This window comes from Mustela nivalis (assembly GCF_964662115.1).
Source record: "Mustela nivalis genome assembly, chromosome: 15".
NCBI lineage: Eukaryota > Metazoa > Chordata > Mammalia > Carnivora > Mustelidae > Mustela > Mustela nivalis.
In genome coordinates, this window is record NC_139034.1 from 46,325,416 (window position 1) to 46,341,989 (window position 16,574).

General features: G+C 35.9%; 1 long non-coding RNA gene across 1 annotated transcript in view; it reads right to left on the minus strand.

Moving 5' to 3' along the window:
- Positions 1–10,844: 10,844 nt before the first annotated feature.
- LOC309849171 overlaps positions 10,845–16,574 on the minus strand; it is a 136,649-nt gene continuing 130,919 nt past the window's right edge. Inside the window, exon 5 of the long non-coding RNA XR_014303537.1 lies at positions 10,845–11,459. This is a non-coding gene — a long non-coding RNA (uncharacterized lncRNA). The remainder of the gene's footprint in view (positions 11,460–16,574) is intronic.

The following is a 16,574-nucleotide window of genomic DNA, read 5'->3' on the forward strand; positions in this document are numbered from 1 at the left end:
GATTTGTGGATTTTGAACAACTCTTGCATCCCTAGAATAAATCTCACTTGATTATGGTATATGGTACTTTTAATGTCTTTTTGAATTTGATTTGCTAATATTCTATTGCAGATTTTTCATCTGTGTTCATCAGGGATATAGGCCTGTAATTCTCTTTTCTTGTAACATTTTGTCTGTTTTTGGTATCAGAGTATTGCTGACCTCACAAGATTTGGAGGAATTCTCTCCTCTTTTAATGTTTGGTACAATTCTCTAGTGTAGCTGTTTGGTCTTCGTCCTTTGTTTGTAGGCAGGGTTTTGTTGTTGTTGTTGTTGTTATTGTTGCTATTTGTTTTTGTTTTTTACCAACTTAATCTCCTTACTAGTGATTGGTCTGTTCAGATTTTCTATCTTTTCATGATTTAGTCTTCGTAGGTTGAGTGTTTAGGAATTCTTCTGTCTCTTCCAGGCTATTAATTTACTCTTGTAAAATTGTTCATAGTAGTCTGTTTCAATCATTGGTATAAACATTTATTGCTATGAACTTCTCCCATGGAACTGTGATTGCTGCATCCCATAAGTTTTGGTTAGGTTGTATTTCTGTTTTCATTTGTCTTGAGGTTTTTTGTTGTTGTTGTTGTTTTTAATTTCCTTGATTTCTTTATTGATCTGTTGGTTCAGTGGCATGTTGTTAAATCTCCATGTATTTATAATTAATTTATAGTTTCATGCCATTGGGAGTTTGGTAAGATTTAAGTCTTTTTAAATTTAATAAGACTTGTTCTGTGGCCAAATATATGACCTGTTTTTGAGAATGTTCCATGTACTCTTGAGACAATATGTATTTTGTTGTGTTTGAATGGAATATCCTTTATATATCTGTTAGGTTCTTCTGGTCTAATGTGTTGTTCAAGGCCAATAATTCCTTAATGAGATTTTTATCTGGCCAATCTATCCATTGGTGAAGTGGGGTATTAAAGTCCCATGCTACTGTTGCTATCTGTATCTTCATCTATGTCTGTTAAATATTTGTTTATATATATATATATATATATATATAGGTGCTCCTAAAAGGTGCATTTTTATAAATCATCTAGTTGGATTGATCCCTTAATCATTATGTAATGACTTTGTTTTCTATCACAATCCTTAAAGTCTAGTTTGTCTAATATAAATACAGCAACACCAACTTTATTTAGCTTTCTATTTCCATGTATATGTCTTTTTCCATTCCTTTATGTTTAGTCTGTGCATTTCTGAAGGGAGGTCACTTGGAGTCTCCTGTAAGCAGCTAGTCTGTGCATTTCTGAAGGGAGGTCCCTTGGAGTCTCCTGTAAGCAGCATATAGCTGGGTCTTGTTTTCCCATCCATTTACACTTAATTATTGACATATAACGTTGTAATTTTGTTAATTGTTTTCTGACTGCTTTGTTGTTCCTCTCAGACCCTCAGGCAATAGCTTTTATTTTTTTTTATTATTATTTTTTAAGATTTTATTTATTTATTTGACAGAGATCACAAGTAGGCGGAGAGGCAGGCAGAGAGAGATGGGGAAGCAGGCTCCCTGCTGAGCAGAGAGCCTGATGCGGGGCTCCATCCCAGGACCCTGAGATCATGACCTGAGCTGAAGGCAGAGGCTTTAACCCACTGAGTCACCCCGGCGCCCCAGGCAATAGCTTTTAAAATATGGTAATCTATACAGTTCTGTAGGACCATAGCATGAGTTCCACTTGCTGCAGAGCCAAGACATTAACAGTGACCCCTGGGCATTAGTCAGAAAAATTAGGGTGTCTGTCAAGTGTACTAGCTCATATCTGGGAGATATTGGCAACTGACAGTGAGGTAGTGGTGGAGCAAAAAGAGGGCATCCACCAGCTTCCATCCCTGGAATACATATCCATAGATACTTAGATGTGTGCCAAAACAGGATCCTGTCCCTCAGTCTGAAGCTTCAGGATAACAACTGTGGTTTTGATTTGCCAAGCCGGAGGTGGAGTTTATGGTGAGAATGTGTCCAAGCCTCTCCTACCTACTTTGATGCAGGTTTTTCTCATTTGCTTATTGTGCAGTAGTTTCTCAGCTAGATTATAGGTTTTTAGCAAAGTTTTGAAATCTTTATTTCACAGAAAGACTGTGCCGGGGCGGGGGGGGGAGTTGATTTCAGTCTGCCACCAGTGAGGTAACTTTGGACAGAAACTTTGTTGCAGTCCCATGGGACCCAGGTCTGGAAGCGTTGGGGCCACCAGAGCTAGGCTGGGCAGCCCTTGAATAACAGCCACAAAAACTGAGAAACCATATATAAAAAGTAGGGCACCAGACACCCATACATGTTCCTTTCCAGGAGATACTGGCACTCTGGAGTATAGCCGAGGGAGAGAATAAAGATGGAGCCTACCCTCAGTCTCTGGAAAGGATAATAGTCAGCTCTTAGCTGGAGTTTAAGGTTTTTTTGTTTGTTTGTTTGTTTTTAAGACTTTATTTATTTGACAGCGAGAGATCACAAGTAGGCAGAGAGAAAGAGGGAGAAGCAGGCTCCCCGCCAAGCAGAGAGCCCGACATGGGTGTTGATCCCAGGACCCCGAGATCATGACCTGAGCCAAAGGCAGAGGCTTAACCCACTGAGCCACTCAGGCTCCCTTAGATGGAGTTTAATTAAAAGCTGCCCCTTAGGCTGTAGTTGTGAAGATAAGGTAATAGTGGTCTTCTATAAAGAGACTGAGCTGCGGGGCCTGTTGCCTTTTGCTATGTGGAGGGTAGGGGAGGTGGTATGGAATCAGTGGTTTAAAAACACTTTTTCTGTTGGTTGCAGTCCTGTGTGCCCTTCAAGCATATGCCCCACTGCCCATGAGAGCCAGGTGATCTAGAGGTGTTCCATGGGTGACAGCAGCAAACTTTAGAGTATCAGAGGAGGGAATAATTTCCCTTCCAGAAGATACCAGCTAGCTAGAGCAAGGCACAGAGAGGAAGTGAAGATGGTACTCAACAGTCTGCATCCCTGGAGAAGACCCCAGTAAGCCCCTTAACCTGGGTTAAATTAAATGCCTGCCCCTCAGGCCAGTGCTTTAAGATGAGCTAATGAGCCTCTGTCACAGAAAGTTTGGGCACCTTTCAAACACCTGCTTCCAGTCTGGGCCCTAGGAAGAGTAAGATCATGTGCTCAAACCTTTTAGAAGTTGTCGGTTGATTATAGTCTTTGATGGTCTCATGGACATAAGCCCAGTTGGCTTTCAAAACTAGGTGCTTGGGGTATCACCTCTTAAGTGTTTATCTTAAAAGTTGAGGTAACTAATATGGGATTTTAAGACCTTCACTCCTCAGGGAAAAGCTCCAGGTTTTCTGTTCCCTCCCAATTTGGGATTCCCTCCTGCTTTTGAGTTGCTATGCCAAAGGTGGAATTGATGGTGAGAATGTATCTTATCCTCTTCTACCTGGTGTGATGTGGGTTTTTTTTTTCTTTTTTGTTTTTTGTTTTGTTTTCTTTCATTTGCCCAATGTGTAGGAGTTGCTTAACTAGTTTGTAGTCTTTTTCCAGAGGAAATTGTTGCAAAAGTAGCTATAGATTCAGTGCATCCATGGTACGTGAATTTAACATTTTCCTATGTTGCCATCTTGAACCAGAACCTCTTCTTGTTCACTGGAAAAAGTAATATCATTAAAAAAGTGTTAGAGTAGTAAATTTCCATATACTCCTCTGTTATTGCTCATTTCTCCATTTTTTTATCAAATTATTTGTCAAACGTACATTTACCTATGATGAAATTTAGCAGAAATTTCTCAGTGGCTATATCCATGAACTCCTTTGTACCAAATGTTAATTCCATCTCCTTTCTCTTAAAATGTTCTGTACTCCATGGTGTTCCTGTCCCATTTATAACATTCTTTATTTATTTTTTCTCCCCTCACTCTCATTGTTGGCTGAACAGTGTAAGGGTTAAGAACAAGTGTTCTAGAATAAAACTGTTTGGCTCTATCCACCATGATTTCCATTTAATCATTTCTTCATCTGCTAAAATGCTTATTTTATTTATTATTAATATTATATATTAAAATATATATAAATATATAAATATATTTATATATTATTTGAGAGAGCAAGCTAGCACATGTGTGAGTGGGGGAAGGATCAGAGGGAGAAGGAGAATCTTAAGCAGACTCTCCTGAGGGCTCAATCTCAGGGCACTGAGATCATGACCTCAGCCAAAATCAAGAGTTGGATGTTTAACCAGCTGAGCCAACCAGGAAAATGCTGATTTTAATATTGTGCTTATATCATGAGTCTGTTGTAGGAATAGAAAAATATTGTTATTAGTTGGAACAATATTTGGCATTTAGTTGCTACTCAAAATTTTAGCTCTAAACATTCACACTCAGAAGATTTATTATCAATTCTATATCCACATCCTCATTTCTTATTCCAAGTTTTCATCTGAATATGGCATTCCCAGTTTCTTATTGGAATTCTATATTCTCCTACCACAAACTATCACCCTTCCTTAATCTGTCTTCTCCTTCTGCAAGTTTTACCTGTTTATGAGATTATGATATTGACCAAACCAGAAATAGAAATGTTATTCTTGCACCCCACATCTTAACTCCCATCTAGTCAACGAGGCTGTATTATTCTTTCCTTTCTCACAACCAACACCCAATTCCGATCTTTATTATTTCATGACCCTAAGAAGCTTTGCCAGATTAATCTCACAGTATAATTGTAATTCGATACTTTAAAGTCTACCTTTTTTTTCCCCCCTAAAATTCCTTGTCCTGGTTTTTCTGAGTTTCTGAGACCTGACCCAGATGAACCTTTCCATTCTTATATCCTACAACTCCATTCATTGTTACCAGCCAAACCTATAATTCTTCTTTGGAAACATCTTGAGTTTCCCAGTCTTTGCCACTTTCTTTCATAAATTTTCCTCTGGAATATTTTCCCCATGGATTTGTTATTTCTTCCCAACAAGAATGTCATATGCCCTACAAGTTTATACTTCAATTTCTGAATTACATGAAAATCTTATTACTCTAAAGTGATCTATTTTTTTTTAAAGATTTTATTTATTTGACAGACAGAGATCACAAATAGGCAGAGAGGCAGGCAAAGAGAGAGGGGGAAGCAGGCTCCTTGTGGAGCAGAGAGCCCGATGCGGGGCTCGATCCCAGGACCCTGGGAATCATGACCTGAGCTGAAGGCAGAGGCTTTAACCCACTGAGCCACCTAGGTGCCCCTTATCTATTGTTTAAATCCCAAAACATTTAATTTCTAATCAAATTTATTATGAGTTATTTTTGTAACTATTCTCACTCTATTGGAGAAACCGTGTATTATTTTCAACAAGACAGAATTGTACTGCTTTGGGAATAGTAGTAAAGGGAGCTATAACTAGGAGAAAGAACACCTGATTTTGAACCCCTGATTCAGTCACTTACCAGCAATTTGGTCTAAGGTAGGTCATTAAATCTTTCTGAATCTGATTCCCCATACAAATGGGAATAAGACATTTTAAGCTTTGTTGTAGTAAAAATAAATATGATATTCATTACTTGTTAGCACAATGGCTAGTATACTGTAAGGAATAAAGAGATATTGATAAAATAATAAAAACACAGAAGCTTAGTTTATGAATTTAGGTTAAGTAGGAGGAAATTATATATCATTTTCTAGATCCTCTGTCATCTAGAAAACCAAAGTGAGGTTAGTTGCCCATTCAAGAGCACACAATAAATTGAATTTAAAAATACAATAAATTACAGGGAAACCAATGGGTCTATGTCAATATTATAAGGTATAAGAAAAATGGAACCTAATGCTCTATGAGATAAGAACTCTATACACTCTCATTTATGGTATCCGATTTAGTCTTACATTAAGGTCATACCTCAACCAACAGTAGAAACAGTTAAAAATTGATAAGGAGAGGACCAAATCCAGGTAGTTTCTGGTGATCTCCAGTGGCACTATTATTAGCTTACAGTACAATTTATTTTCACCTACATTTTATGTTCAAGCACTAAATATATTTAATAATAGCCCCTTCCCTATTCTTATTTTTATCAATCCACATTATAATGGTGTGAGCAAAGCACATTTGGCATTTCATCAAGTATTCTCCATCTAGTTATTCAGTTGGCGCACCATCATACCAGCAAGCAACAATTTCTAGATCTGCCAGTTGGTATGGGAGCAGCCTGTACACCAAGGCACAAAGAATATGCCTATTTATTTATCTATTGTAACACTAAAAAGCAGTAAATAAATGAAGCCATTTTTCTAAATATACTTTGAGTTTAGAAATCTCATTAACTAGCCCGCCAAGCCCTAGTAATAGTTCTTCCCAATGTGATATTCTTTGTGAGGAGGAGGAAGATTAGCTAAAAGAAATTGAAGAGGCATTTCCACATCCAAATCAGTTGTTGGTAAATCCCCAGTACTAATCCTCTGGCTGCCTGACTGAAGTTTCAACTTTATCATTACACACCATGCCTCATATCCCACTGGTATACTTGCCCCAGTCCTTCCACTATAAAGTCTGTTTCTCTCATTTTGACATTGGAAAACCTCTAATAGCTGGATTCCTGTCTCCTATCATTCTCTATAATTCCTTTGTCCTAACTCAGTGTGTCTTGAACTCCTGATGATAGAAATCACCATCGGTAATTGGCAACAGAAAAGACTTTGAAGTGCTACCTAAGTGTACAGATTCAGTTCCTCCAGAAATAGTATCCAGAAACTGTGTATTTTAACAAGAATACCAATGATTATTTTTAGTATATCCTGAATTTCTGATTATTTTCCTTATTCATTGCTGGTCTTATTATCTGCTTCACAATATTCCTGTCTGTTCCACATATAAATTGATCTCAGTGAGTGCAATATAGTTCGAGAGGACCCTGAGCGTCTCTGTTCTTTGATCACCAATGAACCTTTCTTCTCCTTCACTTCTGGGAAAATGCCTTGGAAACCGTCATCACTAGAAACTGCTGAGCATCTAAAATCACAAATTTGCATATCCTATCAAACCGCTATTATCCATCTATCCATGTCCCCTCCCCAAGCCATCTCAGAGTAACACCTTTTCACTCTCATGAAAAGACACAATCCATTTATGCTAACCGTGTATTGTTTGTTTTCCTGGACAGACCCCAGCTTTGCTGCCTTCTTTAACTGGTGTAGATTCTGTAGTTCATCATTGCAATCACTCCTTTAAAATGGCCTTTCGTCTCCAGATCTTAGTCTTGGGTACTCCAGCTATGGATGAATTCCAGTATCATCTCTATGTTTTATTAATGGAGTAGGAGGGTTATTTCTAGAGAGAGTACCCCATCCTGGAATTGGTGTGCTGCTATAGATTTGTGAATGCTAACCTCATTGGGACATTTAACAAAGATCACTCACTCTCTCAATTATAGTCTATCTTTTCCTTTTTTCTCAAACCTACCATTGCTTTACTCTCTATTGATTTTATTTATGTCATTACAAAAATAAAAGCCAAGGGCATAAATCCCCTCATGTTCACTTAAGTAAAATCTTAAGTGAATATTTGTTTCTGAATTTATCTTCTGGTTTTCTTCTGTGAAAATAGAAAAAATTCACATTTAATCAAAGGACAATCTCTCCACAAAGGCTGTGGATCACAGTTACATGACTTATAATCCACTGATTTCTCCCACATTATCTGTATCTCCTTCTCAGTAGAATCAGTCCCACTAGGAATTAATGATGCTTTAAAAAATTATCCCTCTTAAAGAAAAACTGTACCTTGATTCTTCAACCCACTGAAGTTACATCTTCTCTTTTCTTCATAGAAAACATTTTGAAAATCATCAGCTTGTTTTGCGTCTGCTTCGTCACCATACCATTCTTCCACCAGTCTCACGCTCTTTTCCTTCTGACCTCCATGTTTGCAAACCCAGTGGATACATCTGTCTTTGTCTCACTTTTTCTAAGTGTCATTTGATGGACATCTTCCTCATAGAAAAATTCTCAGTCTCTATTGCAACTTGTCCGTGCTCTCCTTTTTCCTTCTGACTCTGAAAAATTTTTATTAATTTGTTTCTCAGTTTCCTAAACTGTTTCTTAAAATTGTGGGGATTTTTTCAGTCATCAACCCTTAGGTTCTTTTTCTGCTGTCCGCCACTGTTTCCTCCTGATGTGATTCCATTCACACTAATCACCTTAATGCCATCTATGTGACAAGCACTTCCAACTTTACATGTGTAATAGAAAACACTTCTCTGAATATTTAAATTATATAGTCAACTTCCTACTTTGTTTATGCCCCTGAATGTTCTATGGCATCTGAAAGATAACATATCAAAAATGTAACTTTTTTTTTGCCCTAGAACATACTACTTCCCTAACTTTTCCTTTCAAATAAATATAAGGCCAAATGTTCTCCTGGATTTTCAAGCCAAAAACTGTGAGACTATTCTAATTATTTTATCACCATTATCTTCCCTATGCATTGATCAAGTCTATAGATCCAACCTTTAGATGGTATAAAAATTAATCCATGTTTCTCTAACTGCACTTAACAGCATTTTAACCAGACTATCCGATCATGTCTAGACATCTTGAGGTGTCTTTCAATAGGGTGCCTGTCAAGTCCATTCTTTAACTACAAAAATGTTCTTTTGAAAGCGTAAAGTGATCCATGCTACTCTTATTCTTGGTATCTAACAATGGGCTCCAACTGAACTCAATATAAAAAGAGCCATCTTTCTGTGGCCTATAAGCCTGTATACAACCTAGCTCTTGCCTATCTCTAGAAACATCATTTTATTTATTTTTTAAAATATTTTATCCATTTATTTGTGCTAGAGTGAGAGAGAGCATGAGCCGGGGAACAGAGGGAGAGAGAGAAGCAGGCTCCCTACTGAGTAAAGAGCTTGATGTGGGGCTCGATCCCAGGATTCTGTGATCATGACCTGAGCCAAAGGCAGCCACGTAATTGACTGAGCCACCTACGCACCCCTAGAAACATCATTTTAAATGACTCTTTCCTTCAGCCACTATACTTTAGTGCAAAGACTGAAAATTTAGAGGACTATGGATGTTGAGAGACAATTCTTGCACTTGGAGATACGGTCTATTGTTGCAGGAAAATTTTATAAGTATGCTCACATAATGAGCAGTCTTGAATATAGAAATAGCTTCCATCTAGAGCAAAGGGTTTGCTTGAATTTGAAGATTTAAAAAAAAAAAAAAGTGTCTTCCCCCAGAGCAAAATGGCAGACCTGATTCCTGCCATTATAAAATATTTAGATTTTCTAAAATGAGGGTTCTTCTGCTATAATGCAGTCCACTATTTTTGCTGGTGTTGGCTGGCCCCCTTGCACTGATCAGTGGGAATTTGAGGCTGGGGGAACCAACTGATAACCTGAATGAAGTTATAATGTGATCAATAAACTGTCCCTTGTCCCTGACACAGGAGTCTTACATCTTGCAGCACTGATGAAATATGAAGGTTAATTTGTTAGGATAAAATCCCAGGCTCTCTTCAGGTTTTGTTTAGTTCTCGTTTAGTCTTGGTAATAATTATTGTGCTGTTTGTTTTTTATAATTTGCATTATTGGCCAATATTGTGAAATATGGAAATTACATGAAAAAATCTAGATCTAAACTCCTCTTAAAAAATTATAAGCCCTCGACAAACCTGGACCCTCCTTCATTCATGGCAAAATCAGTCAGGTTGTATAGTGACTCTGATCTATGTGAGAAGCATGTACTCTCAGTTTACCAGAGACAACCCCCCCAATCCTATTGCTATATTGATACTAGGATCTACTATCATTGTTACTGATCACTGAGATTGCACTGTTGTTTTCAGTATTGCAAAGTTGAGGGAGAAAACAAAACATGGACCCAGGAGACCAGTGTATCATAAAATCTCCATACAGCAGAGCATATTTCTTTGCGTTAGTGAAAAATACTCGTGTGTTTTTAACATGTAATCAGAGTGTCCCTTTGGGAAGAACACAATTAAGATTACTTTAACATAGAAACAAAGTGTATCTGGGTAAAAAGAGTGCTATTAAAGATACCCTTCTACTTTACTTATTTACCTGACTGGCCCCAATAGACATATGAGTCACAACCTCTGCTCTAGCCAAAACACCCTGCTTTCAGTTCATAAAACAAGCCCAGAACTGTCCTACTTAGTGCCCTTTCATGCTGTTTTATCTGCCAGGAGTGCATTTCCTGTGGATCTTCACACAGCCTGTTTCTTTTCATCCTCCAAATCTCACTCTAAATATCATCATCTCAAAGAGGTCTTCTCCAAACATCCTTTCTAATTAGATCTGTCCTTGTCTTTTTCTACCATGGAAAATTTTCATGATCTTAACAGCACTCTTCCACATTTGTAGTTTTATATTGATTTGTTGATAGAATGTCTGTTTTGTCTCTAGACTCTAAGCTCTTCAGGTAAAGAGACCCTTACAGGTTTATATACCTTGGGCAAGGCAGAGCATATGACCTTACCTGATTCAATATTAGATGAATAAATGAGCAAATTGTCCTAAAATGTATTCTGATAGGGTTACTTTGACATACTGTCTCTTTACAGGTTGCACTTGGCATTGAAAAATTTTATTGCTGAGGTGCAATTTGTTAGAATATTGACCTCTTAAAAGTTTCCTCTTTTGTGAAGCTCGTCCTAACAAAACAAAACAAAACAAAAAAACTTTCTGGAGTAAAAAAACATAAATCTCTAGCTGCTTCCATTAGGTCAGTTGTCTGTCATTCGATTTTTATGAAATAAACACACCTTTTTGTTTAGTACATTTTATCTTTACAAGTACATGTTTTTAAATTCTTCAACTCCCTATTCTCCAAACAGTGATGTGCTGGAGGAGCCCCAATGTGTAGCTTTTTCCAAACTTCTTTATTATTTAAAGTACTGTGACTCATTTCAGGCTGTCAACATGAAGTTACTAAAAACAAATTTGGAAAGAATGCACATAGTCTACTCTCCCGAGACAGGTCAAGTTGGCTGAATTATACCACGTCTTATAATGTCCCTAAGTTACATGCTTATACATATGAAATGAGCAAATTGGGCTGACTATGTATTTAATAAACAACTTAATGTTTCACACCTCAACTTGTAAAGCTGCCTTGCTCCATTTCCTTTTAAAGCTTATTTAATATCTAAGGTCATACTTGCTTGTTATGAACTGGTTTGTGTAACCCCAAAATTCATATGTTGAAGCCTGAACTCCCACTGTGACTATACGTGGAAATGGAGTTATAAGGAGGTGATTAAGATTAAACAAGGCCATAAGGGTAGGGTCCTAGTTCTGGAGGATTGGTGTCATTACAAGAACAAGAAGAGACACTAGAGACCTCTCTCTCTGAGTATGTACAGGTCATATGAGGATATAGTGAATAGTGGCTAGCTGCCACCTCAGAGCAGCGGTCTCACCAGAACAGAGATCTCAACTCTTGCTGGTATCTTGATGTTAGATGCAAGCCTTTAGACCTGTAAGAAAAAAAATTTCTGTCATTTAAACCACGCAGTCTGTGTTGGTATAGCCCTAGCAGACTAATGTATGATTAAATTTTAAATGCACATATCCTTAGATTTCTTCCTTTTTCTTAAAGATAGACAAACAATGCTATAAAGACCTGAAAAAGCAGATATATCAAACTATATATTACATATACTTACTTCTTTTAATGAATTATACATTATGATATACAATATACGTTTTCTTACTTTTTACTTACATTTAATTTCACCTATTAGGAATGTGATTAGGCTATTTTAAGAAAAAGCAAGAATTTGATTATTAGGATGCATATATATTCATACAGTATCCATACTGAATTTTATGTAAATGCATATTTTTAATATAAAAATTATTATAGACATTATTGAATTTTTAAATTCTTACAAATGCACCTTTTGGCCTATTTAATGTGGCTCTGAAGTGAGTTTCCCCAAAGCAATATTCTTTGTTAAAATAATAATAAAACCTTTACTTTCTTCGATTTCTTATCCTTTGTAGTTAATCTAAGTGATTTTTATAGTTATGTAACTTTAAAGATTTACTCTCTTAGGAACTTTAAAATTTGCTATACTATGTTGTTAACTACAGTCACCATACTGGACATTATATCCCCAAGATTTCTTTATATTATAGCCAGAAGTTTGTACTTTTTTACCTCCTTCAGCTGTTTTGTCTAGCCCCACCCCCACCTCTAGCAATCACCAATCTGTTCTTTGTATTATGACTTTAAAGATTATACATGTAAGGGACATGATATGGTATTTATCTTTTTCTAACTTCTTTCACTTAACACAATGCCCTTGAGTCTGTCTATATTTTTGTAGAGAGCAAGATTCCTTCTTTTTATGGTTTAATAATATTCCATTATGTATATATAACCACATTTTATCCATTCATCCATCCATGGATACTTAGATTGTTTCCTTATCTTGGCTATTATAATCAGTGATACTATGAAAAGGGGTTCATATCTTTTTGAATTATTGTTTTTGTTTTCTTTAAATACCCAGAAACAGAATTGCTCAATCATATAGTAGTTCTATTTTTAATTTTTTGAGGAACCTTCATACTGTTTTCCATAGTGGCTGCATCTATTACATTCCAACCAACAGTGCCCAAAGATTATTTTTCCACATCCTAGCCAACATTTGTTTTTTCTTGTCTTATTGATAATAGTCATTCTAAGGAGTGTGAAGTGATATCTCACAGTGCTTTTGATTTGCATTTCTTTGTTGATTAGTGGTGTTGAACATGTTTCATGTAGCTATTGGACATCAGTATGCCCTCTTTGGAAAAATGTCTATTCAGGTCCTCTGTCCATTTTTTGACTATTTGGAGTTTTTTTGTTTGTTTTTTGCTTTTGAGTTCTAGGAGTTCTTTATATATTTTGGATAGTAAGCCCTTACCAGATATGTTTTACAACTATTTTCTCCCATTTGGTAGGTTGCCTATTTATCTTGGTGATGATTTCCTTTGCTAGGTAGAATTTTTTATATAGCCCACTTGATTTTTGCTTCTGTTGCCTCTGCTTTTGGTGTCCAATCCAAAAAATAGCATTGCTAAAATGAATGTCAAACTCCTATGTTTTCTTCTAGAGTTTTATGATTTCAGGCTATATTCAATTTTTTAATACATTTTGAGTTAATTTTTGTTAATTGTACAAATTAGTGGCCCAGTTTCCTTCTTTGGTATATGGCTGTCTGGTTTCTCCACAACCATTTATTAAAGAGACTGTTGTCTAATTTGTCAGAAGCTAATTGATCATATATACGTGAGTGTATTTCTGAGCCCTCTATTCTGTTCCATTGTTTTGTAGGTCTGTTATTATGACAATTGAACACATTTATTCTAATCAATATTTCTTTGGCTATCTGGGGTCTTTTGTTCCCAAGTTCCCTCCTTTTTGTTTCCATAGAGATTTTAAGATTGTTCTAGCTCTCAAAAATGTCATTTGAATTTTGATGGGGCTGCCATTCAACCTATAAATTGTTTTAATTACCATTGATAGTTTAACAGTATTCTTCAAATCTATTAAAAGAGAATATCTTTGTATTTGTGTTTCCTTCAATTCCTTTCATTGGTGCTTTATACATTTCATTGTATAGGTGGTTGATCTTCTCAGATAAATTTATTTCTAAATATTTTCTTCTGTATGCTATTGTAAATGGAATTTTTTAAAATTAATTTTTATTTTTTATAAACATATATTTTTATCCCCAGGGGTACAGGTCTGTGAATCACCAGGTTTACACACTTCACAGCACTCACCAAAGCACATACCCTCCCCAATGTCCATAATCCCACCCCCTTATCCCAAATCCCCTCCCCCCAGCAACCCTCAGTTTGTTTTGTGAGATTAAGAGTAACTTATGGTTTGTCTCCCTCCCAATCCCATCTTGTTTCATTGATTCTTCTCGTACCCACTTAAGCCCCCATGTTGCATCACCACTTCCTCATATCAGGGAGATCATATGATAGTTGTCTTTCTCTGCTTGACTTATTTCGCTAAGCATGACACGCTCTAGTTCCATCCATGTTTAAAAATTTTTCTTTCTGGAATTTTAATACTAGTGTATAGAATTGCAACAAGTTTTTGCGTAATAATTCTGTATCTTCAGACCTTACTAAATTTAAGAGGTTTTTTGGTGGGGTAGTCTTTAGGGTTTTTCATACATGATACATGTCATCTCCTGTTCTATGTCATTCCCAATTTGGATGCCTTTAATTTTCTTTTGTTGCCCGATTGGTATGGCAAGGACTTCCAGTACTGTTGGGAAAAAGTGGTGAGAGTACCCTTGTGTTGTCCCTGATCTTGAGAAAAAGCTTTCAACTTTCTACCATTTAATATTATGTGAGCTGTAGGATTATCGTGCATAGCATTTCTTATGTTAAGGGTTGTCCCCTCTACATCTAGTTATGGAGAGTTTTATCATAACTGGGTTTTGAATTTTGTCAAATTCTTTTTCTAGATCTAGGAAAATGATGTGATTTTTATCCTTCATTTTGTTAATATAGTTTATCACATTGAATGATTTGCAGATGTTGAACCATCCTTTAATAAGTATCACCTGAAATGATGTATGATCCTTTCAATGTATTGTTGAGTTCAGTTTACTAATATTTTGTTGAGGATTTTTGGATCTATGTTCATTAAAGATATTGGTCTATAATTTTCTTATGTGTCCTTGTCAGGTATTGGTTATCAGGATAATGCTGATCTCCTAAATAGTGTTTTCCACTGCTATCTCTTGGAAAAGTTTGAGAAATGTCTGATATTAATTCTTTTTTAAATGTTTGGTAGAATTTACCAGTGAAGCCATCTGGTCTTGGAATTTTGTGTGTTGTGAGGTTTTTTTTGTTTTTTTTTATTTTTTTATTTTTTTTTTTATTTTTTAAATCTTTAATATAATTTTTATTTTTTATAAACATATATTTTATCCCCAGGGGTACAGGTCTGTGAATCACCAGGTTTACACACTTCACAGAACTCACCAAAACACATACCCTCCCCAATGTCCATAATACCACCCCCTTCTCCCAAACCCCCTCCCCCCAGCAACCCTCAGTTTGTTTTGTGAGATTTTTGATTACTGATTTAATCTCCTTCCTAGTAATTGCTCTGTTCTGATTACCTGTTTCCTCATGATTGGGTCTTGTTAAATTCTGTTTCCAGAAATTTGTCCATTTCTTCTAGGTTCACCAATGTATAATTGCTTAATGCTTAGTTTTCTCAATATTGTTTTTAGTCTAGCTAAAGGTTTATCAATTTATTTGTTATTTTTTTTTAAAGATTTTTTTTTATTTATTTATTTGACAGAGAGAGAGAGATCACAAATAGGCAGAGAGACAGACAGAGAGAGAGATGAGGAGAAGCAGGCTCCCTGCTGAGCAGAGAGCCCAATGTGGGACTCGATCCCAGGCCCCTGGGATCATGACCTGAGCCGAAGGCAGAGGCTTAACCCACTGAGCCACCCAGGCGCCCCTATCAATTTATTTTTTTAAAAAACAGCTCATTTCATAGATCTTTTCTATTGTCTTTTTCATCTCTATTTCATTTATTTCTGCTCTTATCTTATTTCCTCCCTCTAACTTTGAACTTTGTTTATTCTTCTTGTTGTAGTTCCTTGAGGTATAAAGTTAGGATTTTTTTGTTGTTAAGATTTTCTTGTTTCCCATGTAGAGATTGATTGCTATAAACCTTCCTCTTAGAACTGCTTTGCTTCATTCTGTAAGTTTGGTATCAAATGTATTTCATTTCTTTTGTCTCAGGGTATTTTGTTTATTTCTGTTTTCAGGGTATTTTATTTACTTCTGTTTTCAAATTCTTCTTTGACCCATAGGTTTTTCAGTAGACTATTATTTAATTTCCACATTTGTGAATTTTCCAGTTTCTTATTGATTTCTAATACATTTATAGTCAAAGATTCTTGATATTATTTCAGTCTTAAATTTATTAAGCTTGTTCTGTGGCCTAACATATGATCTACCCTGGGGCATGTTCCCTGTGCACTTGAGAAGAATGTATATTCACTTGCTTTGGGATGGAATGTTCCATATGTATGTAAGTCCATCCACTCTAACATGTCATTTAAGGTTGATGTTTTCTTGCTGACTCTCTGAATAATCTATCCATTGATGCAAGTGGATGATTAAAGTCCCCTACTATTATTTTATTGCTATTTTTTCCTTTAGATCTCTTAATTATTGCTTTACATATTTAGGTGCTCCTATGTTGGGTACATAATGATTTAGATAAGTTATATTTTTTTTGATTGACCCCTTTATCATTATGTGATGACCTTTTTCATGTCTTATTACTGACTTCATTTTAAAACCTCCCTTTTTCTGATATAAGTACAGCTACTCCAGCTTTCTTTTGATTTCCGTTTGCTTAGAATATTATTTTTCATATCTCCATGTTCAGCCTATGTCTTTACTATTGAAGTGAGTCTTTGTTGGCTGCATATGTATGGTTTCTTTCAAATTCATTTAGCTACTTATGTCTTGATTAGACAAGTTAGTCATTAAAATGTAAAATAATTATAGGTACATATATACTTACTGTCATTTCATTAGTTGTTTTC